General features: G+C 50.6%; 1 pseudogene; it reads right to left on the bottom strand.

Moving 5' to 3' along the window:
• Positions 1-4604: 4604 nt before the first annotated feature.
• On the bottom strand, positions 4605-5459 carry LOC136138469 (elongation factor 1-delta-like; annotated as a pseudogene).
• Between the last annotated feature and the right edge of the window lie 4647 nt (positions 5460-10106).

The raw sequence follows: 10106 nt of genomic DNA, 5'->3' as shown, positions 1-10106 counted from the left end.
AACGGTATCCATGTGACATAGTTATTGTGAGGAGTAAATAGGATAATGGGTGTAAAGTGCTTAGCGCAGCACCCAGCACCCTTGTAAGTGCCCAGTTAAATGCTGTCTTTACTCATAGTCTATGAATGTGATGCTCTGAGTGCCTACGCACTGCCTGGCTCCAGGAGGATTCTGCCCTTGTCCCTGTTGCTGTGCTAGATCTACAAAGGCTTGAGGACCACACTTCCTGAGGGCTCCCACCCCAGGGAAAGGGCAAACTGCTCTGCCACCCAACCTTTACTGAGCTCCTACTAGGTGCTGGCACTGTGCGTGCCAGTAAGACCCTGCCCTGCTGCCAAGGAACTCAGGTTCCTGGGTCCATGGTTACGTGCCAGGTTGATGGAGATGGTAAAAGGAGGTGCGTTGCAGAGGGCACTGAGTGGGGGGAAATGAACTTCGGGGTGATTGTGGGTGGCTTCACAGACGGGTGAAACCATCCTCATTTGTACTGTGCATTAAAGCACAAGAAAGATTTGGGGGCAGGGTGGGTGGTAGTTTTCCCGAAGACAAAATAGCGTTCACAAAGGCCTGGAGGTAGAGAGTTTAGGCAGCTCCTCCACTTTTCCACGAACACTCAGAACAGCTCCAACTCCAGCAGAGGGACACATTTCAGGCTGGGGGACGCAGAGCTGGGCAAGCTGTTCAGAGAAGGCCTCTTCTCTCGAAAGAGGCAGTGGGAGACCAGGTTTGACAAGACTGGCCACAGGATCAGGGAGCTCGGGAGGTGGCCCTTCTGCCTGGCAGAAGGAGGCTTATTTAAACAAAACAAAAATAGGAGGGTGAGGGTAGAGGAGGAAAGCAAGACCAGTCTGTGCTCTCGCTCTCCTGTACTGGGTCAGAGGGTGAGGGTTAAGGGGGTGTACCTGGCCCCTCACTTCTGGTGGGGGCAGCAGCCCTGGGATGAGGGTGCACGATGCTGAAGAGACACACTCAGCCCACGTGGCAGAGGGGCCCAGGAGCCCAGTGTTGAGGGGAGTAAAGGACCTGCTCTTCGAGCTTGGAGGGCTTCTTAATCAGTTTTACAAGAGGCCTCCACCTCCACATGTCTCTCCTCACCAAGATTCCCTGGGGAGGGAAGAGGAGAGGGGTGCCGCCGTCCAGAGAGTTTCCCCAGATCCTCATGCCTGCGGCGTTTGCCTGGGCCCTGCTTGCCTCTTGTCTTCCCAGAACCAGAGCTGTGGAAGGGGTGGGGTGCCTGCCTGCCAACTGCGGATGCTGGATATCTGTGTAGTGGGGGTGCTGGGTGGCAAGAAGCATAAGGGAGGGTTGCCATACACTTCCTAGTTTTGCCACTTACTAGCTGGGTGGTAAAGCATGTCCTTTAAGCCTCCAAGCCTCATTATTGGTATCTACAAAATGGGGCAGTAATGCTCACCATCCGTAGTCATTCTGACGATGAAATAAGATCTAGAGGAGAAATCTAGCACAGGCCTGGCAGATCCAGTCTTCAGCTTTGACACACACTGGCCTAGATGATGTCTCAGAGAAGTGTCAGGTGAGGGGTCGGCCTTGGTGAGGTCTGTTAGCAGGTGGGTGGGTTACTAGATGAGGCCATCCATCAGCCTTTGGGGATGATCTCATCATGCCTCTGCTTATAAATCCATAAAATGGGGTTAATAATAGTACTTACCTCACAAGGTTATGTGAAGATTAAATGAATTATAAGTAACTGTGTTTGACTCTGTTAATAAATAGTGCTTAATAAATATTAGTCATTATTACTGCTTTTGTTATTCAGTTAGTTAGCTGTTGAGGCAGAGTCTCAAGCCCAAGGATTTGGTTGCGGATATCAAAACAGGGGTCTAGAATGGGACTTGGCCTCAAGAAGGAGGCAGAAGGCCACAGAAACCAGGGTCTAGGTGAAAGTTGGAACCTCTAGGTCATGCCAAGGCCTGGATAGGTTATCAAGTCTGGGGTGTGTGTGTAGGGGACTGCTCTGTGGCTCGTTGTAACCTGCTCCCACCCCTTCTGAACTCTCCCAACACATTTCCTGCTCGCCTTGGGTTCCATCCAGAAGGGCCAGATTCAGGTGGCCGTGCTGGGGACACCTGCATCCCAGGCACCTCCCCACTGGGCTCCCACATGGTCAGGCTCAGAAAGGAGCAAGCCCAGCCCTGTGGGGAGAGGTGATGTCAGAGAAGTGGAACTTTCGTTCACCTACGGCTTCAGTGGCTCGAAGCTCCTCCCTTTCTCAAGAGGGGCTGTGCTGGGAGAGGCCTTGGGGGCTTCCAGCCAGGACTGGGGCGGGAGACAGCAGCCTCCAGGCTGGCTGAGGCTCTCATCTAGCTGGCATGTGTGGTAATGACCCTTATTACCACAAGCATCTGTTTGCATCCATTGATGCATGGAAGAATAAGACTTTGTTGGGTCGGGGGGACCCAGACCTTTAACTCTGTCCACAATTGGGGTTATATATTCAGAGTTGTGTCTGTTGGACCAGTGGAAGGAGCAGTAGAAGCCAGGATGCTGGGGGACAGAAGGGTCCCTGAGAGAGAATTCATCACAAAGGGCTGAAGAGGTCTGGTCTTGAGGTCTGGCTGCTGTAGCATGCCTGAGGGCTGGAGGGGTAGGGGTTCTGAGAACAGGTGTGTAGCTGGTCACCAAACCCCTTGGGGGAATTCCCTGGTGGTCCAGTGGTTAGGACTCCTTGCTTTCACTACCAAGGGCCCGGGTTCAATCCCTGGTCGGGGAATTAAGATCCCACAAGCCACGGAGTATGGCCAAAGGAAAAAAAATGTACATGTTTAAAAAAAGAAAAAACTCTTGGAACCCAGTGACATTGGTAGCCTGAGTGTCCCCAGAGGGAAAAAAACTTTGTGTGTGTTGACTGAAAGGGTCATTTCATTTAGTCCCTAACCCTTTGGGAACCAAGCAACACTGCTGTGGAACCCCTCCTGCCTGCATCTGAACCTAACGCTGATTGAGGGAAAATTCTTCCCACCCTGCAGGAGAATGCTGAGTACTTAGCACAGTGCCTGCTTCAAAGTAGGTGCTCCAAAATACTTGGGTAAAGTAATAATAAGATTAAAAAAGAAAAAAAACCCACCTCATTTAGTGGAGGGTTTTGTCATAGCAAATTTGCAGAGCAATCAAGAGAGTGAAAACGCAGATCTATTCATGGGTGAGCTACTTCCTGGGGCTCTCAGATGCCGGGAGAGAGTTTGCAAAGGATTGAATCCCCCAGTTGGCAGATACTCCAGTCTGATATCGCTAGGAGCTTGGAGCTAGCGATATTTGGGTGTTGTTAGTGCCATTCACACCCACAGGCTGGTGAAGAAAGGGCTCTCTCAGTGTTTTCTGATGAAAGAAGGGTGGTGTGCCAACTGGAGAGATAGATGGAATCTAAGCAGGGGAAATGGAAGTCATAGAGATAGATGGAATCTAAGCAGGGGAAATGGAAGTCATTTGGCTGCACTGCGAAAGCATCACACGTTCACTGCTCACGGGGTTATTCACTTTTCCTTTCTCTTTCCTGCTAAGCTTACTGATGCACGGGCCCAAACCTGTTCATGTGGCTCTTGCTGTCTGGTCGCCCAGTGAGGAAGGATCAGCGGGCCTGCCAGCATCCAGACTATGGGAATTGTCTCTGAGGAGACTTGACAGTCCAGATAGACCACAAGGGGTTATTTCCTCTCCTCCTTTCCCATCTTCTGGTTCCCAGTGCCCTCATGGTCTTCTCTCTCGCCTTCTCCTCAGCAATATAAGATCAAAGACTGTAAATTATTCATTCACAGTTGAATGGAGCACATTTCAAAGTCAGGGCTGCTGGGCATCTTGGTCTCAGAGTTGCCAAGGGTGAAGGCCCACATGTTTGGGTCCAGCAGCTCTGTCAAGTCCCGGCCCTGACATCTGGAGCCAGCCCTGCCTGATCCCTGCCCTTCCCACCTGTCTGATTTCCTCCCTGACTTCCCTGTCCAGAGTTCCCTGCCCCACCTTACCCCAGAGGAAACCCAGTATCAGTGTTACTACCTCCTGCCGTGCGGGTGTGTCTGTGGCCTCCAGGGCTACTGTTCCCCGGGATTCCCAGGCTGTCCCTTCAGATGGGAGCAGGGAGCCTGCATGTTTGAGAGGAGTGCTAAGATGAGCCAAGCACCGGACCAGTAGTCGTGCTAACAACCACTACAGCAAACATTTGATGCGTGTGCCACGCATGTCAGGCACTCCTTTTAGCACTTTTTAATGTAACATCCCTATCTCACCCATAACAACCCTAGGCGGTAGATACTGTTTCTAGCCTGGTGTAACAGACGAGGAGGCAGAAGCTCACAGAGGTCAAATGACTTGCCCAAGGTCACACAACCTGCAAGTAGCCAAGCTGAGATATGAATCCAAGCATCTGATACCAAAGTCCAACGATGTACCACTCTGCTAAAGCATATGCTAGTTCATTTATCCTTACACTGACCTCACGTACAGATGGGGAAACTAAGGTCTTAAGAAGATAAGTGACTCATTCTAGGTCATGTAGCTAGTGAGTGGCTGAGCCAAGATTTGTTTTCTTGTTTTTTTGGAATCTCAGTCTTTATTGGCTGCAAGGCTTCACACGCTCAGGCCAATGCCAGGGCTCAGATCTTGTTGAAAGCAGCAGTGTCAATGCTCTGCACATGCTCCTCGAACTTGGTGATCTCCTCTTCTAGCAGGTCTGTGCCCACCTTGTCGTCCTCCACCACACACAGGATCTGCAGCTTGTGGGTGCCGTAGTCCGTGGGCTCCAGCTTGAAGGCCCCCCACCCCAGGTCAGCCCATCCAGCTGGATGGAGCGCATGCAGGCCTCCAGCTGGGCCATGTCTGTCTCGTCATCCCAAGGCTTGATGTCCAGGAGAATGGAGGACTTGGCCACCAGGGCAGGCTTCTTGACCTTCTTCTCAGCGTACTGCTGCAGCCTCTCCTCCCGCAGCCAGGCAGCCTCCTGGTCCTCCTCCTTATCGCTGCCGAGCAGGTCAATGTCATCGTCCTCGTCCTCATTGTCCTCTGTGACGGTGACCGCCTTCTGGGTGGGGCGCTCCACTTGGTGCATGGGAGACACGTGCTGGGTCTGCGGAGCTGTGGCCGGGTGGGTGGGCGAGCTTTTCTCTAGTGAACTCAGCCAGGCCTCCAGCTTGGAGACAGCCTGCAGCAGATCCTGCACCACCCCTCGCAGGCTCTGGTTCTCCACTTCCAGGCTGGCAATCCGGATGACAAGCTCACTGTGGTCTCCACCGGGGCCCACTGCAGGCCGCAGGGCCTGAGCTTCCAGCCAAGGACTTATGGATGTTTTCTCTGGCTCTTGTGACATCATGGAGGATCATGCTGGCGCCATTCTCCTGGTGTGAGGAGCCAGCCACGGACCCGTTCATCTGCTCATAGAATTTCCTTTCTGCATCATCATATTTGAACTTGTCAAACCAGATCTTCTCGTGCACTAGAAAGTTTGTGGCCATTTTCACACCAGCCAAGGACACAGCGACCAACGAGGAGGGCTCGGCGTATGCAACGGCAGAGGAAAGAGCCTGAGCCAAGATTTGAATCCAAGACATTCTAATTCAGAATCGATGTCCTTTGTACCACCTTCCCTGAGACTGATGGGTGAGCTGACATTCTAGACACCCTTATGAAGGGAGGGATGAAAGAGACCCACTTGCAGACCCAAGGAGACTCAACCTGTGTGCTGGGTGGGGTGGGGGCCCCAGGGAGCCCTGGATGATGATGGATCCAGGGTCTGGAATTTCTTGAGCATGAATGTCAGCATATGTGTCCGTGATACAGATTCAATCTAATGCCACCCTCATTCAGAGATTCAGAAGAACTGACAAAGGAGAGAAACAGAAGCACTTCCTCTCTGAGCTGTTGCTTACCAATGAGCTTTTATCTCCAAGTAGCAGAATAATCATAACCCATAGCTCCCGCGTGTGGCTGATTAGCTTTGCTGCAAATTTCATTTGATTACAACACGAAAGTCTGTCTCTGACTTTGGTTGCAGCTATATGGCTGCTTGCTTACAACTGAAAAAGAGAGGTAGAGGGACCAGTAAGACCCAGGAGCATCAGATAATGAGGTTGGTGCTTTAAGAGCATGTTCATCAACAAAGACCATTTGTGTGGCCCCATCCAGTGTGCAGAGCCACTCTGTATGTCATCTTAATGGGTCATCACAGCAACCTGGGGCTTTCTTCCCATGGGGCGGTGGCCAATAGTTTCAGCCATTCACAGAGGGTGGGGAGGAAGGGGAATAGGATGGAGACAGTGTTTGGTTTATATAAAAACTGTGAATGTGCGGATTGCAGGGTGTGTATTTCATTTTTAAGACAAATTAAAAACCCAATCTTGTCTTGTGCTTGAACCTGAATAGTACTAATCTGATTTATGTTATTTTTGAGTGCTTGCTATGTGCTGGGCACCATGCCATGTGTTTACTCTACAGAGCAACTTTATCCAGTGGGGAAAAATACTAACCTCATTTTACCGGTGAGGAAAGGGAGGCTGGGACAGGTGGAGTGAACTGCCCCGGAGGTACAGCTAGTAAGGGAAGGAGCTAGGATGTGAAGTCAGGGAGTGTGATTCCAGAGCCTGTACCTTTCTTGCTGGGCTGTTCTGCAGGAGAGTGTCTCTCAGGGACCCTGACTTCCCACAAAGAGCCCGGTGGGCAGTGGGAATGCAGGGTCCTCTGGCAGGAGGGTCCTCTGGCAGGAGGGTCCTCTGACCCTCTAACCTGCACCTTCCTCATCTCTAAAGGAACGTTTCATGATCCATCTCACAGGTGATTGTGGGGTAACTCCTTGCTAGCTATGAAGCACCGTTTACCTGTTCGTGGATAGGAGGCAGTGGTGAGCAGGGCAGAGGGAAATCCTTCCAAGAAGAGATTTGGACAAGAAGAGGGTACAGGTGGCCTGAGACCTGTGGCCCAGGTTTGGGACCTTAGCATGTGCTTTTCCCTCTGCTGGGAATGCCCTCCCCTCCCCCCTCTTCTCATGACTGGGTTTTTAAAACTTTCAGCTGTCAGCTTAAATGTCCTCTTTTCAGAGAGATGTTCTCCCTTCCCACCGCTGGTAGACTGGCCTGAGTCCCTACCTCGGCCAGCCCTGGGGGCTTTCCCTGACTCCTCCACTTCATCCCAAACCTCCCTACGATATCCAGCCCTACCTGTGTATGAATTATTCAGGGAGAAGCTGAGGACTCATTATGGGGACAGATATTCCAGCAAAAGCCATCTGGCTGGAGAAGAGAGAGAGTGGGGTGGCATTTATTGTCAGGAAGCAATTTCTCATGGTAATTAAATTCTCACACGTGTGTGTGTGTGTGGTGTGTGTGTGTGTGTGTGTGTTGGGGAGATGTGTTTAATCACTGTCCCCCCCCACCCAGGGTCTAATCTAGCCTGTGTCATACCAAAGTCCTGGGTCTAAATAGCACCACCCTTCCCCTGACTTGGGGGAGGAGGGGTGATGTCAGTTCATGTTTTTGATTAAAGAAAAAAAAAAAGAATCAGAGCCTCAGTGAGGTTTCATGAGAAATGGTGGGAGCAGCAGGGTCGAGGGGAGCTGATTATGTAGATGTGTTTAAGCTCTCACCCGGGGATGGATGGATTCCATAATCCCACCGGGGGCTGAGACCCCGGCCGTGTTTGCTGGCTCAGATGCAGCTGGGGCCATTTCTCAAGTTCATTTAGGAAGGGGATGAGCAGGTGCACAGGAGGAGGGGCTGCCTGTCAGGTGAGGGTCCTGCGGGGTGGGGAAGAGTTGTGGAGGAGCCCTTTCTCTTCTGCAGCACGTACTCAGCCTCTGTCCCCACAGGTGTGTCTGCCTCTGGGCGACACTTTGTTGCACAAATGCTAACCCGGCCTCTGCTACAGACGTGCTGTGTAGCCCTGAGCTTGTCCTCTGGTCTTTCTGCTCTTGCATTTTCAGTCTGTAAAATTGGGTGAAGCTTTGGAGATAGATGGTGGTGATAGTTGTACAGTAATGCAAATGTATGTTATGTATATTTTAACACACACACACAAATTCTAAAAGAAAAATCAGGTGAATCTGTAGTTTCCTTCTGGTCTTAATGTTCTCTGGATTGATGATACTGGATTCAAAGAAATGCCAAAGGGCTTATCATTATTCCAAGAACAGGCTGTGTGACCTCAGCTAAGTCTGTTTCCCTCTCTGATTCCACTTCCTTTGGTGGTGGCAGAATCGCTTCTCCACACCTGGCCAGTTGCTTCCCCTCACTCCTTAAGTTTCCTGCCATGTCTCTGAAGTTTGCCCCCTCTCCAGAGCCTGGACACCCCCTGTCTTTGGATCCCCCAGCATCACTCGTCTCAGCCTTTGGTGGCTTTTCGTAGAGGCTGAGGGGGACCTCTGCTTGGCTATTGAATGAGCCATTGAGAATTTCATGGATAATTCAGGAACATAAGTCAAACAGGAGGCTGGAAGCTCTGGATTTATGAAGAAAAATGAGTCAAACTTGGCAATTTATGAGCAGCTCAGAATAGCAGCATGGTTGGGGGTGGGGAAGGCTGGAGGACTGCTCTGAAGGGTTGGGGGCACAGTTGGGGGAGGCAGAGGTGCTAGTGGGGCTGGAGAGAGCATAGGGAGCCTGGGCCTTAGCACCCAGACCACTAGCTTTGTGGGAAGTTGTCTGTGCCCTGGACAAATGGGCAAGTGTTGTCCAGTGAGGGGGCAGGGACTCCTCAGGCATCAGAGGGAGGGTCCAGCCCACAAATCCTAATTTGGTCTCCCTGTGGCCTGGCCTTGGCTAGGTACCCAAGAGAAGAGAGGTGAAGGCAGAGAGGGGGCACATTCTCCAGCCTTGCGGGGTACATGGCCAGAATGGAGAGGCTTAGCTGGCCTTCAAGGGGGAGAGAGAGGGAGAGAGAGAGAAAGAGAGAGAGAGAGAGAGAGAGAGACCCTCACTTGTCCAAGAGGCTTGTTTTTGAGGTTTTTCCAGTCTTCCAGGTGGGGCCCACAGTCTGAAGGTGGTGAGATACTTCACATAAATCCAATCCTAGCAGCACAGAGGGTCATCCTAAAGGCCACCCCAAGGTCAAAGCCCCTGAAATTTTATGGGTCCCAGTAGAGGTGGGGAGGGGTGGGAATCTGACTGGCTTTGCTCCCATGGCTGACAAGTAATGTCTTGTCCCTGTCACCTCCCCAGCATGGTTCCTCCTGGATAGTTCCACCTTCTATCCAGTTTCCTCCACTTGGGATGGACTCCAAGCATTGCATTCACAGGCACAAGGTCTAATAAAAATGGCTTATGTCTGAGGATCAGGGATGGAGAGAGTAGGGATGAGCCCCAAGTAGACACTGCTTGTCTGGGTGTCATGGAAAAAGTTCACATCACCCATTAGGGCTCAATTGCCTCATCTGAAAAATGGGAATGGCTTTCCCTTCCATCAGCCCCTCTCATATACTTACTCATACAGCTCATAAACTGTGATATGACTGAAATAAAATTATGAATGAATATGTGTTTGTAATCCTCTAAGGTGTTGTATTGAGGTGGTAGATTCTTTTATTAATTTTCCATGGGAAACAACCTCAATCACCTCTCCTTCTTGGGCTTTAGATTCCCCATGTCTGAAATGAAGAGATTAGACCAAGTCAACTCTCAGTCTCTTCCAAGTTGAACAACATCTAATCCTATAACTATCTTGGTATCTCAGTTCCTGATCAACACATTCCTAGTTGAGGGTGGGGATTTAGGGTCCAGAGCTTGGAGGAGGCAGGATTTTGTTCAAACAACCACTTAATAAAATGATTTCTAGGTAGGGGGCCTTACTGCTTTCTCTTAATCTCTTCCAAGGCCCTACTGAAGATATGGCTAGATGTGTGCATTCTTCTGACTTAGATGGGTGGGACTGTCCCTTAGAATGTATCAGAAAAATTTCCCCAGAACTCAGGTTATACAATGCGGAACATTCCCATTTTAAGAATCAAAGGACATGGAATGTCAAGGGGCTTAAAGGCTCCTGAGGTAAGGGTGAAGACGCACTGTTGACTTGGGAATCATTATTTAGGATCAACAAATAGTTATTGAGCTCATACTTGTACCAAATGCCGTTCCAGGTGCTTTCATATTCATTTTTCTATTTGGTTCCATAATAAT

Source organism: Phocoena phocoena, chromosome 19, assembly GCF_963924675.1.
Source record: "Phocoena phocoena chromosome 19, mPhoPho1.1, whole genome shotgun sequence".
NCBI classification, from domain to species: Eukaryota; Metazoa; Chordata; class Mammalia; order Artiodactyla; family Phocoenidae; genus Phocoena; species Phocoena phocoena.
This window is presented reverse-complemented; position numbering and strand designations above follow the sequence as displayed.